This window comes from Canis lupus, chromosome 27, assembly GCF_003254725.2.
Source record: "Canis lupus dingo isolate Sandy chromosome 27, ASM325472v2, whole genome shotgun sequence".
NCBI lineage: Eukaryota > Metazoa > Chordata > Mammalia > Carnivora > Canidae > Canis > Canis lupus.
The window spans coordinates 34,489,969-34,508,786 of NC_064269.1; the positions used below are offsets into that span (position 1 = coordinate 34,489,969).

Below are 18,818 nucleotides of genomic sequence, written 5' to 3' on the forward strand. Positions count from 1 at the left end.
TCATGACAATCAACTTTAGAACATTTTCATCATCCCACACACAAAAAAAACTCTGTACCTCTTTTTTTTTTTTAAAGATTTTATTGAGAGAGAGAGAAAGAGAGAGAAAGAGAGAGGCAGCATGAGTGGGAGGGACAAAGGGAGAGGGAGGAGAGAATCTCAAGTAGAGCCTCATATGGGACTCCATCCCAGGACCCTGAGATCATGACCTGAGCCGAAACCAAGAATTAGACACTTAACTGACTGGGCCACTCAGGCACCCCAACCTTGTACCTCTTAATAATCACTCCCATTTTCTCCAGTGCACTCAACCCACTCACCCTGGGTAGTCCACTAATCTACTTTCCATCTCTATAGATTTGTCTACTCTGGACATTTTACGTAAGTGAAATCATACAATATGTAATTTTTGTGACTGGCTTCTTTGAGTCAGCATAATGATCTTGAGGCTCATCCATGGTATAGCATGTAACAATACTTTATTCCTTTTTACTGCCAAATGGTATTCGATTATGTGGATTTACCACAGTTTATTTACCTCTTCATCAGTTGATGGACATTTAGATTATTTTCAGTTTTTGGTTATTACGAGTAATGCCACTGTGAACATTGTATCCTAGTTTTTATTGTGAACATATGCTTTCATCTCTCTTGGGTATTTCATAAGAGAATGAAATTGCTGGCATAGGTAATAACTCTATGTTTGACTTTTTGAGGAATTGCTGTACTGTTTTCCAAAGTAGCTGCTCCATTTTACATTCCTGCAGCAATGTATGACATTTTTGCTTTCTCCACACTGTTGTGGTACTTGTTATTATCCCTCTTTTTTATTACAACCACCCTAGTGGATATGAAATGGTCTCTCATGGTTTTGATTTGCATTTTTCTGATGGCTAATAATAATGAACATCTTTTCATGTACTTATTGGCCATTTTTAGATCTTCTTTGGAGAAGTAGCTATTCAGATCCTTTACCTATGTCTTCATTGGATTACTAGTCTTTATTATTGAGTTGTAAGAGTTCTTTATATATTCTAGATACAAGTCCCTTATTGGGTATATTATTTGTAAATATTATATGCTGTGGGGTTTCTTTTGTTTTTTGTTTTTAAAGATTTTATCTGTTTATTTGAGACAGAGAGAATGAACACAAGCAGGGAGGAGGGTCAGAGGGAGAGGGAGAAGCAGACTTCCACTGACCTGAGAGTCTGATGTGGGGCTTGATCCCAGGACCCTGAGTTCATGACCTGAGCCAAAGGCAGATGCTTAACCAACTGAGCCACCCAGGCACCCCTTGTGGATTGTTATTTTACTTCCTTGATGGTGCCCATTGCACAAAAGCTTTTAATTTTGATGGAGTCCAATTTATCTATGTTCCCCTTTTGTCACTTGTACTATTGGTGTCATTTCCAAGAAGGCTTTGTTTAACCCAAGGCTGTGAAAATCTACTCATATTTTCTCCTAAAAGTTTTAGAGTTTTGCTCTTATATTTAGGTCTCTCAACCATTTTGAGTAAATTTTTGTGTATGGTGTGAGGAAAGGGTGGCTATAGACTTAAATTGTAGATTAAAATTCATATGTCAAAGCCAGGACCTCTGATGTAACCGCATTTGAAGATAGGGACTTTAGGAGGTAATTAAGATTAAATGAAGTTACAAGGGTGGGGACCCAATCTGATAAGACTGTGGCTTGTAAGAAGAGGGGGAGAGGGATCTTTTCCTCCACCATGTGAGAAGGCAGCCATCTGTAAGCCAGGATGAGAGGTCTCACAGAATCCAATCTTGGACTTCCAGCTTCTAAAACAGAAAATGAGTTGCTGTTGTGGAAGCCACCCACCCTATGGTATTTTGTTATGGTGGCCTGAGTTGACTAACAGAGAAGTCCAACTTCATTCTTTTGCATGTGGATATCCAGTTGTCTCAGTACCACTTGGTGAAAGGACTATTCTTTCGCATTGAATTTTCTTGGCTTCAGTTGCTCTTAAACGAGCTCATGACTGAGAAAGCAATCCAACCAAATCATCTGTGAGCAGAGGAGAAACAGTGAAATAAATAACACCATTCCCCTCCTCAGTTCATAAGTAGGTTAGGACATTCTAGAATTTTGATCTGAAGCTTTGTCTATGCTAAGCATGAACTTTTGAATCTCCCTTTCTTTGCCAGCATTTGATAGTACCTCAGTAACCTTGCATCTGTTTCTATTGGCAAGATAAGCAAGTGACATCAGGCACGTAAGACTCCAGTGCCTTAAGAAAGGCTGTTCTTATGTTCTGGAGTTTAGCTGGTGTTACTGTGAGGAGAAAGGGGTGGGAAGGAAGGGAGGAGGAGCCAAAGAGGACATGTGGGCAAGTGAATACATATTTACTAACAACTTTAGTTACAAACCTATAGATTTTTACGGAAATCTAAACCCCAACCAAAGAAAGAAAAGCTTTGTCTATCCAGTTCCTTTTCCTCATAATCCATGGCCAAGTTTAATTCCTGCTCCAAACCAACACTGAAAGAGAAAAAAAAGCAACAACAACAAAAAACCCTTTTGCTCCTTGCAGCACACAATGGATTCATTGATCTGAGAACAAGTTAGTTCAATTGCTTGCTTTACCTTGCTGCTGGGGAAAAAACAAAAACCTCCTATAAAAACATGGTTTGTGGGAAAAGGTGGGATTACTCAAAAAAGCTTTCCTTTGTTTCTGTGGACACTCTACAGAGCTGGAGTTGTGTAGTGAAAGGGGCATGGGCTAAAAGTCAGGTCTTGTAGATTGTTCCTGGCTAAGCTACTGATCCAGCCAGTGGCCTGGGCATACCCAGAAGTCTTCTCAGGTTACCTGAAAGAAAAAAAAAAAAAAAAAAAGGAGACAAGCACAGTGATTCCTCCATAAGACCACACTGTTGGATTGCTACCCTTCAGCTTTCAAGGACTCCACGGTGAATCCCTGGAGACAAAGAGAGCAAGAGTCTTCCCTCTACCCTTCTACACTTTGGATTGGAATAGAGGACTGAAAACTAAAACCAGCCAGGCTGACACTTGTGTGCACACCTCAGTTAGCAATGTGGCCAGGTGTCCTCAGTGAGACAGGTAATTCTTGGGGGGATTTTCTGTTCACATGTTCAAAGCTGAGATGAAGTTTGCACAAACCTTTTGGTCCAGAGCATGGAATGCCATGGGCATGATTCAGATTTTCACATTCTGCATGCATTGGTATCTTTGAGAAGGAAAGCAAAGAAGCTGATGAGGCAGCCTGATAGAATCTGTTCCCTCTTCTTCATGGAGGGGACATCTTGGCTAAATCTGCTCTTGCCCAGCTCCTTCCCTGCTTCGTCAACATAGCATTTCTGGAAGCTGATGTGGCTTTGGGTCACAGCCTGTTACAAGAATAACCTTTTTGTAAGATTTAGTAGGCCTGAGTGTCTTTTGTTCCCCCTTCTTTATTACATCATGCATAACTACATGTGAAATTCAATTCTTCTTGTTGCTTAGGAGATGGGCAGAGTCCCTAAAGTCTGAGAATATTACAATAGGTGCTAAATAATTCCACATTATAAAAGAATATGCAGTTGGATCACTATTCCAGACATACAAAGAAATAGTAAAGCCCAGATCTGCCAGGATTAATTCTCACCCACCTGCAACCTTTATTTATTTATTTTTTAGAAAGATTCATTTATTTATTCATTCATGAGAGGCACAGAGAGAGAAGCAGAGACACAGGCAGAGGGAGAAGCAGGCTCCCTGCTAGGAGCCCGATGGAGGACTGGATCCCAGGACCCCGGGATCACAACCTGAAGCAAGGGAGACACTCAACCACTGAACCAGGCATCCCAAGAAAGGCAATGCTATTAAGGTATTTGCTAGAGCAATAGGCTTAAACTGAAACTAGCCCGGCAACCAGGGCATATGGTCACCCTCGTGTTCAGGTGACTGTGTTGGAGATTCCTATAACCTTTGCAACTGCCTCCCACAAGTGTCAGCTTTGCCTAACTACCAGGCCCTGCAGATACCAACATGAGGTCACAGTAGCCCCAGTCATATAAGGCAGATGCCCTATCCCTCTAGCCCCCCTTGAATCTGACCTGGAAGGGATCAGGAGCAGCAGCTGGCCAGGGTGGGAGGGTCGGGTGGGGGAGACCAGGAGGAAGATGGCCATGCAACCCTCCCTGCCTCCAGGCAAATAGTTGGTGTCTGAAGTACAGCCTTGCCAGAAGACCAGAGACTCTCCAATCTAGATAAAAGTTCCGAATTTGGATGATTACCATGGCCTGGATATTTAAAATACTAAATGAGGCTGTTTTTGTGACTGAAGATGATCCAGGTGCCTAGGAACGATCAGAAAAGCTACCAGACCGGTCTGAAATCTCAACCAGTGCCAGAGAAAGAACTGCTTACAAAAGGGATTTATTTATTTTTTTTGGTAAAGATTATATTTATTCATGAGAGACACAGAGAGGCAGAGACACAGGCAGAGGGAGAAGCAGGCTCCATGCAGGGATCCCAATGCGGGACTCTATCCCAGGACCTGGGGATCACAACCTGAGCTAAGGGCAGACACTCAACCGCTGAGCCACCCAGGTGTTCCCTACAGAATGGATTTAAAGGGACAGCAGGAGAAAGACGAAATCTTTCCTACCATCGAGACCTACTGAATCTACTTCATTCATTAAAATATAACTAAAAGAGGACGTGGGCACCTCATCTATATCGGGCTCAAACAATGATTACATAAATCTAGTGTGAGGTTTCGAGAAGCTTCCCACAGTGCTGTGCATAACCAATCATTCCTCACTCCCTGAGTTGTAGCGGGACTGGCAAGGGATCTGCTCCCATTGACTTTAGCTCAGAAGATTGTGGATATGGGGTCCAGCACATGCTTGGCACCCGAGAAGCGTCAATGAGTATAAGCTAGTATGATTTCCTGAGCGTCCACTGTGGGCCAGAGGCATATATTTTCCCACTTCATATTTAATCCTAAGGTCTCATTCTTCAGTTGTAGAGTTACAATTCTCACCAGGGTTCTTTCTGCTACAGCTTGTTCCATTCCAGAGCTGCTAAATTCTTGAAGAACAGAGAGAAGAAGATGCATTTTATTAGTTTTGTAGGCTGCTTTGCAGTTCAGTGTGGTGGTCGAGAGTAGGGAGCCTGGAAACAGGTGGCCCGAGTTCAAATCCTGTCCATGAGCCTTATGAACCATGTGACCTTGAGAAAGATAGGCAAACTTTCTGTGTCCTATGAAGGAATCAGAGGCAGCAGCTGGTGAGTGTGGAAGGGTCCAGTGGGAGAGAGAGGAAGGAAGATGGCCATGCCAACTTCCCTGACTACAAGCAGCTAATACAATTAGTATATAATACAAATATATTTTAAAAAACAAATATTATTATACTGTACAAATAACTTTATTGGGATCCCTGGGTGGCTCAACGGTTTGGTGCCTGCCTTCGGCCCAGGGCATGATCCTGGAATCCAGGGATCAAGTCCCACATCAGGCTCCCTGCATACAGCCTGCTTCTCCCTCTGCTTGTGTCTCTGCCTCTCTCTCTCTCTCTGTCTGTGTCTCTTATGAATAAATAAATAAAATTTAAAAAAACACAAATAACATTATTGCTTAGAGCAATAATATTGATATCTATTTTACAGGGTTGTTGTGAGGTTTAAATGAGCTAATCCACCCAAAAAGCTTGAGAAGATTCTAGTATATGCTTTAAAACATTGGCTGTTGTTATTAATGGGCTTCAATGATCTCATTTCCTAGATGCGTGGAGCACAGAACTCTGTCTGGCCCATGGGTTTAGTAAAGAGTACATCTTGGAACTATGGCACTTCGGATCAGTTTAGACTCTGCAAGCCTGACATTGTACTGCTCTCTCTAGTTGAGCAGGACCCCTCATGGCCTCTCGAGAAGGTCAGGTTCATCTTGTCTGGAGCCTTTGCTTATGCCGCCTCCATGCCTGCCCCTCCCTACTCCCCTCTGTCTGTGCAGAATCTATGTTCTTTCCAGTGTATTTCATTCCGGAGATTAGATCTGCATCTGTGATGACCGATTTCTTGTCCCATCGCTTCTCTCCCTTTTCATGTTATTTGCTTTTCTTAACAAAGGAAACTTGCAACTTCAGTTCAAATTTCCTTTAACAAAAATTTCCCAAAAGATAAAGTCCTTCTCAGGAGGCTACTTGGAACAGGAATCTGGGAGCTTCCTCTTTCCTTCTGTGTGTGGGCAGAGTTTCCTGTTTGCCTGGAATGTTAGGGTAGCCTATCCCCCAATGGTTCTGGGAGGAAAGGACCCTCTGGGAGGCCTCTCCCCAACATTTGTTAGAGGGGCCTCATGATGAACTCTGGTTACCCAAGCCTGAGAGGAGCTGCATCTGCTCCTCCCACTGCCAGCTCCATTTTTTTTTTTTTTGCATTTTCAGCTTAAATAACCAGATTCAGCACTGGTTCCACTACCAGCCTAGAAATCATAAGCAAAGACATAGCCTCCTAGCTAATTTTTTGCCTATACTTTTCAGAGCTCCCTACTCTACTGTAGACAAAAATCTATATTAAGGTGCTAAACGTGAGAGTGGCTTCAAGAAATCTGGCTTCAAAATGGGCCAAGAGTTCTTGTTAGGCAGCCAGATAATGGGCGACAGTGTTTGAAGTCGTACCAAGTGTCTGGTCAAAGCAGAGATGGCAAGATAAAAAAACCTGTCTTAGAAACTGGGAATTGGCAGATGCTAGAATTTTTTCCATGTTAAACAGCACATAAAGGAGACTAAGCTGGTCTGAAGGAAGGAGAAAGGACCAGGGCAAAAAAGGCTGGTGGGCAGAAAGCAGTTCCAGGTGAAGCACGACCCCTGAGGGTAGTGATGCCAGGACAGAGGCCAATAGACCAGGAGTCTGGATCCATGGTGCTGCCAAGAGGACTCTCAACCCAAAATATAGAGCTTGGGCCTGAAGTATACAGAGAAAGGAAACTTGTTCAAAAAAGGCAGTCCTGGGCAGTAAAGCATGGGAAAGCCTGGTGGATAAGAACTGAGTTTGAGGTCAGCCCCGTCATGTAGGAGCTGGCGACCTTGGTTAAGTTACTTATCTTCTGTGGCTTGGTTTCCTTGTTTTGGAAATGGGGCTGATAACCTACCTCCTACGTTGCTGTAAGAATTAATTGAGATGATACATCTCAAGTGCCTAGTGGAGGACCTAATACAGACAGAGCCCTCAACCAACAAATGTCACCTGGTGGAAGTAGTCAGTGTGGTGTTCCCAGGGTAGCACCTGGAATGAACAGTTAGTCTGGAAGAGGGGAGGGCTATGTTGACAAAGATAACTTTTTTTTTTTTTAAGATTTTATTTGTTTGAGAGAGAAAGGGAGGGAGAGAGTACACATGTGCATGAGTGGAGCAGAGAGGCACAGGGAGAGGGAGAAGCAGGCTCCCCACGGAGAAGGGAGCCTGATGTGGGGCTAAATCCCAGGACCCTAGGATCACAATCTGAGCAGAAGGCAGACACCCAATCAACTGAGCCACTCAGGAGCCCTGACAAAGAGAACTTAATATGAAGCTGGATTCAGTAACAATGCTATGATTTCCCTCTTCATGGGTAGCTAGTCCTGGAATTCCTTATAGGCTGAAACAGTAGATTTCTACACCAAACAATTGACTTATTGGTGTGATAAGGAATCTGGGGTAGCCAGCTGAGACGAGGGTCAAGTTTAGAGTCTAGAGAAGAGTTACCTTTAATTCCTTGGGAGTAAAAACAACCTATTTTTCAGGAAGAGTCCGCCATGGTGAATTTTTTTTTTTTTTTTTTTTTTTTGCCTATGTATAGTAGGAATGTGGAGATGTAAAATAATGCAGAGGTTAAGGGTTCAAGCCTTAAGCATTGTTCTCAGTCTTTAACGTCCATTAGAATCACCTCAAGGCCTTGCTGGGGCAGACAACAGGGCCTGAACTTCACAGCTTCTGTTTTTTGTTTTGTTTGGTTTTTAATATGTCCTCTCATATCTGTGCCTCTGTTTCTGCTCTTGCTATGTATACAGTACAATATTATTTGGGGCTGTTAAAGGCTTCATGTTAAATTTATAACTTAAAAAACTGGGCAGCCCTGGTAGTTCAGTGGTTTAACGCCGCCTTTAGCCCAGGATGTGATCCTGGAGATTCGGGATTGAGTCCCACGTCAGGCTCCCTGAATGGAGCCTGCTTCTCCCTCTGCCTGTGTCTCTGCCTCTCTCTCTCTCTCTCTCTCTCTCATGAATAAATAAAATCTTAAAAAAAAAAATTTAAAAACTGAGTGGCTTAGTCAGTTGAGCATCTGACTCTTAGTTTCAGCTCAGGTCATTATCTCAGGGTTGTGGGATCAAGCCCCGTGTGGGATTTTGTGCTCAGCTTGGAGTTGGTTTCAGATTCTCTCTCCCTATCTCTCCACTCACTCTCTCTCTCTTTAAATAAATAAATAAATAAATAAATAAATAAATAAATCCTTTTAAAAACCTGACTTTCCAGGTCTCTCTGCCTCTTTTTGTACCTTTTGGGGGGAAGTCACTAAATTCATTCAAGTTTTTAAAAAATTTTAACATTTAGTAAACTTTATAAAAGATTTTATTTATTTATTCATTTATTTGTTTGAAAGAGAGAGAGTGCAAGTTGGAGGAGGAGCAGGAAGCGAGGGACAAGCAGACTCCCAGCTGAGCATGGAGCTGGACTCAGGCCTCAATTATACGACTCTGAGATCATGACCTGAGCAGAAACCAAGAGTCTGGCACTTAACCAACTGAGCTACCCAGGTGCCCCAAATTGATTCAAGTTTTGAAATCCTCTGATATTATTTAAATTTTTATGCAGTCGTAAGTACCTTGAGAATAGCCATGTCATAAAGTTCAGTTAATTTGTTCGCTGGCTGATTATTACAATGACCTGTAACTGATTCCATCTGAGACCATAAAAACAGGTCATTAAGACAAATGAGTGGGTTCAGTGACTCGTAGACCCCTTGAGTTTATGAGATCTAAGTTGCCTGTTATGTCTTCTAAATATTTTATTAATTAATGAGAGCTGGAGATCAGAGCTGGGGTGCAGAGGTGCAAGGGCTCCTGGCTCCAGGGGTCCCAAGCAGACTGGACTCAGCCACTCACTGCTGCCAAAATCCAGAGGCAGAGAGATGACTGGTGGTAAAGCGAGAAAGGAATTTATTTCAGTGAGGCCAACATGGGGAGGACAGTGGACTAACATCTCAAAGACTGTCTCCCACCACAGTTTCGGATTCAATGGGTCTCGAACAGAGTTCCCAGGAGGTGCTGCTGGTCCAAGGACCATGCTCTGAAAACCACAGTTATGGAGTCCGATGGACTTGGTTTTAAATTTCTCTCTTCACTACTTTTACAACCTGAGCCAACATATACAACCTCTGGGAGCTTTGGTTTTCCCATTTGTAAATAGAACAATAATTCTTACCTCTTGGATTTGTTTTGAATATCAGTTGAAAAATATATGTAAAGCACCGACCACTTAAAGAAAGTCACTGTGAATGAGTGGATGGATGTTAGGGATGAACATAGCAGGAGTGGGAGGTTTAAAGACCTGGAACATCTGGGATTAGGAAGGGCATTCAGAAGCAGGGTGGAGAAGCCAAGCTGTTTCCCCTCTGGCTCCTGTCTGCTCCTGCTGTCATCAGGGACGTGGGAAGGGATGGGGATCGCGGGAGGCAGAAGCTTTGGAAGCCTTGGCAGAGGGATGGGACTTGGCTGTTTTCAGCAAAATAGATATTTCTGGCTGGGTTCTCAGCTTTGTAACTCAAGGCAGAGGCATGTCTAGAAGTATTTTGAAGTCAGAGAGATGTTCCACTGAAGGGTCAGCTGTTCCCATGTAAAGCTCTTGGGGCTGGATGTGGCTCCTCGGAGGACACTGTGTGCACAGGCCTTTGGGCTGGGGCTTGGTGGTCTCTGCTGCTCAGAATGTTCTTCTCCTCTGGCCTTGTCTGTGGAACTTGTAATCATCCTTTAAGGTGTTTTTGTCTCTGGAAAACTAATGGTCCTTCACAGGTGGATTTCCTTGTTAACACCTCTCTCTCTCTCTCTCTCCCCCTCTCGACTGTGAGCACTTAAAAAGCACAAACTTTAACTTGTCTTTATATGCCTTTTGTGTTCTCTAGCAAAAGGCTGGCTCCATAAATGTTTCATAAGGCATGGAGGAAGGAAGGGAGGAAGGATTTGCATTTTAAAAGTCACGTTTCTAGACGCAGGATTGACATCCTACCCTTCAGTTGCATCTTCCACACTTAACTCAGTGCCCCGAAGACATCAGGTGTTCAGTAAATACTTTACAAACGTTCCTGCTTTTCATTAGGACTTGCTCCATCTGAATTGGGTTTCAAGCTTGCTTAACTGCTTCAAACATCTTTGAGTTTTTTCCTTGCCCTCTGATTGTTTGCTTGCTTTACTCTTTTACCTGATCGAATCTTTATTTCATTCTCTCCTCTCCTGAGAATAAATTAATATATTGGACCTGTAGCTAGAGTCCCAATAAATAACTTTCTATTTAAATTTTGCTTTATTCTATATTCTCTGATTTTATCATTATAGTTTTGAATGATTTTAAGAATCTACCGGGTTGGGAGCTCTTTTCTCCCTGTGCTTTGCCTAACCCATGAAGGAAGAAGCCCCACTAACAAAGTCACCCTCTGGGGACCTGCTCCAGCTTGTGAACCTGTCAGCTTGGGCTGCCCTAACAAAATATACCACAGCTGGGGTGGCTTCGACAATAGAAATTTATTTTCTCTCGGTTCTGGAGGCTGGAAGTCCTTGACAAGGTCCCAGGGGCTTCAGTTCCCAGTGACAACACTTGTACTTGCAGATGACTGTGTTTTGCTGTGGCCTTTCCTCTGCAATATATGGGGTGGAGAGAGAGAGAGAGCTCTGGTGTCTCTTCCTCTTCTTAGAAGGACACTATTTTCATCAGAGTAGGGCTCCACCACTATCCTCTCATTTAACTTCCCCTCCATAAAAGTCCTAGTTCCAAATACAGTCACACTGGGAGCTGGGGCTTCAATAGGTAAATTTTAGGGGGACACAATTTAGTCCATAGCCCCATGGTTGCTCCTCCCTACAAGTGGAGGAGGAGTTAATGGGATGACTAAGAGCCTGACACATCCATTGGGCTGATTTTTAGGGGCCAAGTGTGATGTAGAGATGGGGGCTCCTGCTCCCCTGGCCCTCTCTGTTGAGACTCAGGGGGCTGGTGTTGTGTGTTGCTCACATGTGGTGAGCAAGACAGTGAGGAGACTCATGCTGCCTGAGCCAGACAGACCCCTGCTCCATCTTTTCCTGCTTTTCAGCCTACTGCTGGGTGCGTAAATCAGGCCAGGGCTGCTCTACAGATGTGTCTGTCTGCAACTCTCAGAAGGAGCAGGACACCTCCTTCAACTCCAGTCCAAGCCACATTTGCCAATTGAACTTTATGAGAAAACACTGTCCTTGGAGCTTTTGAGCTATGCGACGACTCTATTTTAAATTGCACCCCTCCGTGGCCTAGCCTTTCCCAATTCCTGACTCTGCCCCTTTCTCTTTTCTCCATGGCACTTTTCCATTCTCTAACATTCCTTCGACTGAACCGTAAGAATCTTCTAATAGACTTTCAAAAGATTTTCTGAAAAAAAAAAATATGTTAACTGAAAGGTCAGAGTGTTGTTCAATGGAGGTAGGTGGGGAGTATATTTAACTTAGGAAATAATACTTTTAAGCACATTGGGTGAAGAGTCTATGAACTGTCATCCAATACCTAAAACTTGATTTTGGAGCAGAGGCAATATAAACAGGCTCTGTATCTTTGGCTCATGGAAGCTATGCGGGAAATGGTAATGATGATGGGGAACACTTACTGAATCCTTCAATGCTCAGGCCAGAATGCTAAGTGATTTACATGCATTTTCTCTTCTAAGTATTCCTGTGATGTAGCTAACAGCATTCATTTGATTTTACAGCTAAGGAAACTGAGGTCTAGTGAGGTAAAGTGACCAACATGGAGTCCAATTCAGGTCTGATGCGCGTGTTGCTCAGCTTACGCAAAGCATATTCTAACCATTAGAGCTGGCCAGCAATGAAGTGGAAGGATTACCACGTGGTCTCTTTGCTCTGAGCCTGATCCAGCAGAGGCTGGGTGACCATCTGTTAGGGCTGCTGCAGAAAGGAGATCGATTTAGACAATTTCTGAGTCTCTTTCCAACTGTAAGATCTTATGGAAACTTGACTGGCGGTCCTGTGGGAAGGAATTATATTTGTTCTTTGTAGCTCTGTTCAATAGAGTAGCATTTCTCAGGCTTTTCCATCTAGAAATCCCCAAAGTCAAAGGCAAGTGAATGGATACTCCTGGGAGGTCTGGGGCAGAGTTTCCAGAAGCAAAATTTTGTGTCAAATCTGAAAAACAAATTATTTGAACTTTATATTATACATGAAAATATGCTGTTTGTTTTAAATTAGAAATTTTAAATTAGTATTTTAAATGAGAAAATCTTTTCAAAAGAAGGGATATTCAACACAAAGCTTGAATTCCACCCCCACCCCCCCGCCATAAACCTTCATTTCAGTTTGGTTCATCAGGAAAACATGCCATACTTATTTTATGAGTTTACAAATCCCCAACACATTGCCAAGTCTCCCAAGGGAAACATTTATCTTAGTATGAGAAGTAAAGCTGTCGTGTTAAGACCAGTGGGGAGGAGTTATATAGAGGCAGATCAGATTTTATCCCAATGCAAGTGAGTCTTTCTAAGAGCTGCAGTGGTCCAGCAGTGAAAGGGAACCTTGAAAAAAAAGTAGTAAATAAGCAGCCAATGAAAAGTTCCCTAGCAGAGGTGGCCCAAGGGTCTGGGTAAGTTAACAGGGGACTCCATATGGGGAATGCTCGTGCCAGAGCAAATTCATAGCCATGGTAAAAGGAACAGATTAGGCGCATGTTCTTCACCACTCAGAAAAGGTTTGTAGATTACTAGAGTAACAATGGCTAAAATATACGCCAGGCCCTATTCTCAAAGCTTCCATGTGTCATTTAGTTCTGAGTGACCCATATTATCAATCCCATTTTCCAGATAGGGAAATAGAGGCACAGGGAAATTAGGTAAATGGACCCAATTTCTCACAACTGCTAAGAAGTAGAGCTCAACTTTGAACTCGGGCTATTAGGAGTGAGGGCTGGAACTGGCTGTCTACCACCTGTCCCCTACCACCGGTCCCATACCACATGATGTCATCTCCTTGGTTTCCAGCTCTGACCTAGAAGGGATCTTGTCCACAGGAAGGAGACCTGGTGGTGAGTAGTCAAGACACCTGGACTCTGGTCCATACTTGGTCACTAACCAGGTGACCTTGGAAGGGTCACTTACTTTTCCTGTTTTTTCCACATGCTAATTCATTATTTCTGAGCCTGCCAAGAGGACCATAGTTTTTTACATATCTTTCATTAAAACTCAGAGAAATTGTGCCACATCATGTAGGAGTCCTACTGTGCTACCAGTAGGACTGAACTATATAGTAAAACAAAATGAAGCAAAGCAAACAACTAAAAAAAAAAAAAAAAAAAAAAAAGCAAAAAACCTATTGGAAAGTGCCTCTCTCTCCCTTGGATTTACTTTTCTAGCAGGTGGAATCCTGTCCCTGGGGGCTCTAGACTCTGTAGGGACTGTGTCTTTGGCTAGACCAGGGATTGTTCTTCATGGCTCCCAGCAGCATTATAACAGGGTTTACTGAACTCCTCTTACTCATGGTGTATTTGCAACTGCACAAAATTATGGATAGATTGTGTCCAGATGGCCGTCTGGTTTCTAGTTTTAATGGCCACATGATGCATTAATGTGGGACAGTGGCTTCAGCTGTGAATCATTTCTGGATTCCCTACTGCAATAGTGAGATGAGGAGGAATTTTCAGGATCTCCCAGGGAATCTCTGCACTAAGGTGCTCCCCTCCAAAAAACAATGGAGGCTGAGGGATGGGTGAAATAGATGACAGGAACTAACAGTACACTTATCATGATGAGCACTGAGTAATGAGGCAGAGAATTACTGAATCACTATATTGTACACCTGGAATTAATATAACACTGTATGTTAGCTATGCTTAAATTATAATTAAAAACTTAATAAAGGAAAAAAACACAACAATGGAGCCACACTGATTATTGAGACTTTTCTCTTATCATAGCCCAGGATGGGTGAGGCAAGTGCCACACCATTCTTTCCAGGGTGTTCTTTAAATCATGAGAGGATCTCACAGGGAAATTGGGCCACTGGAGGAATATTACCCCTCATTTCCATTTCACCTTCAGAAGACTCACATCCACGTGAGAGTCAAATGCACCCAGGCTTGGTGTTTTCAATCTGGAAAATTTGCCCGAGTGACCTAAGGGTCTTATACACTTGTGTTTTGTAGGTGGCGAAAGAAGGCAGCATTGATCTGGTGTCTCTGGAAGATCTTCCAAGTGGCCTAGTAAGACTGGAACAGCTCAGAAGAAACCATCTGCTCACTCATACATTCCACAAAGCACATCTTGAGTACCTACTAGATGGAGATATATTGATTTATATCTATGTATCTATCTATTATCTATCTATCATCTCTCTATATCTATCTATCTAGTTCTAGATACATAGCTCACAATATGGCTATTCCATAAGTAAAACTTGGCAATACAGTGAAACAAGTACAGTATCAGGGTGGGCTCAAAGAGCTGTGGAGTGAAAGATAGCCTGTCTTGAGTAGGACAAGAGAGACGGGCATTCCAGGAAAACAGAATGAAGGGAGTAAGCACAAAGAAACATTGAAGGACCGCTATCACCTAGGCCTGGGAAGTTTCAGTGTGGCCAGCACACAGGATGAGTTTATGGAAGGAGAAAAGTATTTGGAGATGCAAAGATAGATTGGAGCAGCTCATGAACCTACCCCACTGACTTGTCAACCTGGCCTAGAAGTGGGAATGAAGGCACTGAAGAAGAGGAAGGCTGAGGGCAGATGGAGTGGATTGAGGGCCCCAGGGGGATGAAATGAGAGGAAATGAATATCAAGAAGTTTATAAATGCATTGACTACATTCTGTGGGCCAGGCAATGAGCTAGGTACTCCATCCACATTTAACACCCATAGTCACCAGAGAGGTGAGTCCTGTAATTATCTTTTATTTTACAGATGAGACTTGGGATATGGAGGTAAAATAAATTGCTCAGTCACAGATAGTGAGAGAGCTGAGATTCAAACCCTGGCTGTCTTATCCAAAGGAGAAATAACTTAAGGCCAGAAACGTAAGAAAAGGAGAAGGAAGTAAAGTAAATACTTGTCTCAAGTTATTTGTCTATTTCATTATAAGTACTCATTTTTAGAAATGTTTTATTTGTCCTAGGAGGCCTTTCTTTCCAAAATCTTTGGTAAAATTTTCTTCTTTGCTTGTGCCTTTTCTTATTTCCTTCTCTCTGCAATCAGCTCATTGTGAAAATCTTTTCAGAATGCAGTTGTATGGAAAGCTAATGCAAAATAAAAATTAGTCTGTAAAATATATTAACAAGGTAAGCAGCATCTCTTTGTGGGTCTCTCTGCACGGGTGATTTGTTTCTCAGTGCTGGGGTCTGGAGAGGAGAGTCACAGTGTCTGTTTTGTTTTTTCATATTTCCTGAGCAGGACACCGGGACTTTTGGAACTCATGCATATCCACCCATGGTTCAGTATAAACTGACATGCAAAATAATTTGAATAGGACAGAAAAAAGAAAAAGGAAAGAACACCAATGAAATGCCTAGTCACCACCATGAGTCTGACTTGTGCTTCTACGTGATTTATCAATATAGTCAGACTGCTTAGTGTATGAATCCATCTTTGTCCATGAGCAGGGGGAGAAGAGAAGCCTGTGGTCGTATCTGCATGGCCAATAATGGTGTCCTTTCATAGGTGAGATGCTCTGAGAATAGTATACCCTTGCTCCTTTATGAGCACCAAGTCCTCTAAAGGAGATCTAGGCATTCATTCCTAGACCCTCAATGCAAACTCTAACAAAAAATGTTTTCAGGAGTGGAAGATGTGGACTGAAAAGCTATTCTTGGTTCACACGGTGGCTCCTCTATCCTACTAGCTGCTAGGGGCTCCTGCTAGTTAGCTGAGTGGCATCCAAGGGCAATCCAAGTGTAGGGGTCTGGAGGAAGGCTCTTTATTCCTCTCTCACCATGACAGTGCTCAAAAGGAAGAAAAAACCAACCTAATCTTTATGCATCTCTTTAGAAGCTGTCAGAAAGGACTTCTAGGTCTGGCATCTTTACATGTGCAGTGTTCTTAAGACCATCACATAGCAGCAGAAACAACTGAATTGCCATCACCTCTTGAGTTGGGCTGGTCTGCTTGGCTCAGGGTCCTAAAGTTCAGAACAGAGGAGCAGAGAAAGGCACTCCGAAGCTGTGGGGGAACCACAGAAAGCACCGCTGGGAACTGAGACATGAGGCCTCTCCTTATCCATTCATGAAGCAATGCTGCAACTCTGGAGATGAAGGACATCTGTTATAATGAAGTCTCTTGCTAGTGGAGTCCAGGGGTTCTGACTGGAGTGGGTTGAGAGAGTTTGACAGAAAACTTAAGAGATGAGTATAGACAGCACTTTCAGGGAATTTTGTTGCAAAAAATGAAGAGAACAAAAGTAGGGCAGTAAGTACAGGGCAAAGTCAATGGAACATTTTTTTAAGATAAGAGCTATAATAGTTGCTGGGATGTATGATGCAGAGTTACATGTATCATTACAGGTACATCTCAAAAGCATAATGTTGAGTAAAAGGCAAGTGCGGAATAGAATACAAAGCATGACATAATTTTATTTAAAATGTAAAATATAGGGGTGCCTGGGTGGCTCAGTTGGTTAAACATCTGCCTTTGGCTTAGGTCATGATCTTGGGGTCCTGGGATGGAGCCCTGCATCAAACTCCTGGCTCAGTGGGGAGCCTGCTTCTCCTTCTCCCTCTGCCACTCCCCTTGCTTGTGGTCTCTTACACTCTCTCTGTCAAATAAATAGTCTTTTCAAAAATGTAAAATATTAAAAAAAATCCCCATCATTTCTTTATGAGCATATAGGTAGTCCATTTTTTGACTATTCTAAATTTTTTATTAGATAAAAATTTTATAAATATCCCTTATATTAGCAGTAACAGTAAAGCTGGAGAATATTGTTGTGCCTTCTCCAAGCTGCAGAGGGAACCACTGAGAGTATGGTGGCACCTGAGGCCCTTTCCAAGGCCATGGCTCTTGTGGCCTACAGATGTGAGCCCTGAAATCCCCCTGTGCTTGAGGACTAATTTCATGACCCACTGGGAGTCAGGATTTCTCCTTCTTCTTCTTCTTCTTCTTCTTCTTCTTCTTCTTCTTCTTCTTCTTCTTCTTCTTCTTCTTCTTCTTCTTCTTCTTCTCTTCCTCCTTCTTCTTCCCCTTCTTCTTCTCCTTCTTTTCTTTCTTTCTTTCTTTCTTTCTTTCTTTCTTTCTTTCTTTCTTTCTTTCTTTCTTCTTCTTTCTTTTTCTTTCTCCTTCTTCTTCTTTCTCCTTCTTCTTCTTCTTCTTCTTCTCCTTCTTCTTCTTCTTCTTCTTCTTCTTCTTCTTCTTCTTCTTCTTCTTCTTCTTCTTCTTCTTCTTCTTCTTCTTCTTCAATTTTAAGTAATCTATATGCCCAATATGGGGTTTGAACTTACAACCCTGAGATCAAAAGTTGTATGCTCAGGACGCCTGGGCGGCTCAGCGGTTGAGCACCTGCCTTCAGCCCAGGGTGTGATCCTGGAGTCCCAGGATCGAGTCTCATATAGGGCTCCCTGCATGGGGCCTGCTTCTCTCACTGCCTGTGTCTCTGCCTCTCTCTCTCTCTCTCTCTCTCTCTGTCTTTCATGAATAAATAAATAAAATCTTTAAAAAAAAATGTATGCTCACCAACTGAGCCAACCAGGCACTCCAGGATTTCTTATGATAGCTAAATGGAACGAGTCAATGAAGAGAACCTTGAAGAATTTCTATATGGAATCTTCTTCAACCCAGTAAGAATTCAGAGCTCTCAGAGTTCCCAGGGGTACCTAGCTTGCTCCTCAGCAATAGAATGAAGACTTCGAGCAAACTAGCTGGTTAACACCATGATGGACAGGATTGCTGTAGGTTGCACTCGGGCACACACCAGCCCAGTATATGACATAACCTTGCTTGGCCTTGTGTCCCTGTGTGGGTATTTTATGGGGTCAGGGGAGCAGATAGTTGGCAGTACTGTCCACAGCACCCAGATAAGAAAACATATTATGTGGAACTGCTTCTTCTTCTGTAAGTTCTGATTGTGATTGTAAACACCCATTTTGCTTACCTGGTGGCTGCAGCCACATGGAAAGCATAGTGAATATTTTTTCAAAGTCTTTATGGAACTGATACCATTAGCCCCAGGCCAATGGTTGCCTAAGGAATGGAGGGATCAGGGAGGAACACACAGAATTACATGTATCTAAAGGCTTTATTTATTTATTTATTTATTTATTTTTTACAAAATAAAGAAACTGAATAAAATATAGTAAATTGTTAATAATGTTAAAGGTAGATGGTTATCCACCATGGATATACAGCTATTTATTTTGTTATAGTCTACACTTCTCTCATTATATTGATATACTTAATAATGTAAAACAAGAAAATATAAAAATATCATCACCATCACCACCAACAATAAAGACATCTGGTCCCCCTTGGGAGATTTCAAATATCGATCTACCAGAATATTGGAGTATGGGTTATGATTTCTTAATGTCTCTTTTTTCCAGGCCTGTGATGCTGTGAAAACAAAAAGTTCATTTAACGCAAATGTATTAAGTGAAAGGCTTAT

General features: G+C 42.5%; 1 long non-coding RNA gene across 10 annotated transcripts in view; it reads left to right on the forward strand.

Annotated features, from left to right (window-relative positions):
- The window catches only part of LOC125753831 (uncharacterized), a 67,364-nt gene that overhangs the window by 44,815 nt on the left and 3,731 nt on the right, over nucleotides 1-18,818 (forward strand). For all 10 annotated transcript variants that reach the window (XR_007406474.1, XR_007406472.1, XR_007406477.1 and 7 more), the window contains one exon: nucleotides 14,382-15,886. This is a non-coding gene — a long non-coding RNA (uncharacterized LOC125753831). The remainder of the gene's footprint in view (nucleotides 1-14,381; nucleotides 15,887-18,818) is intronic.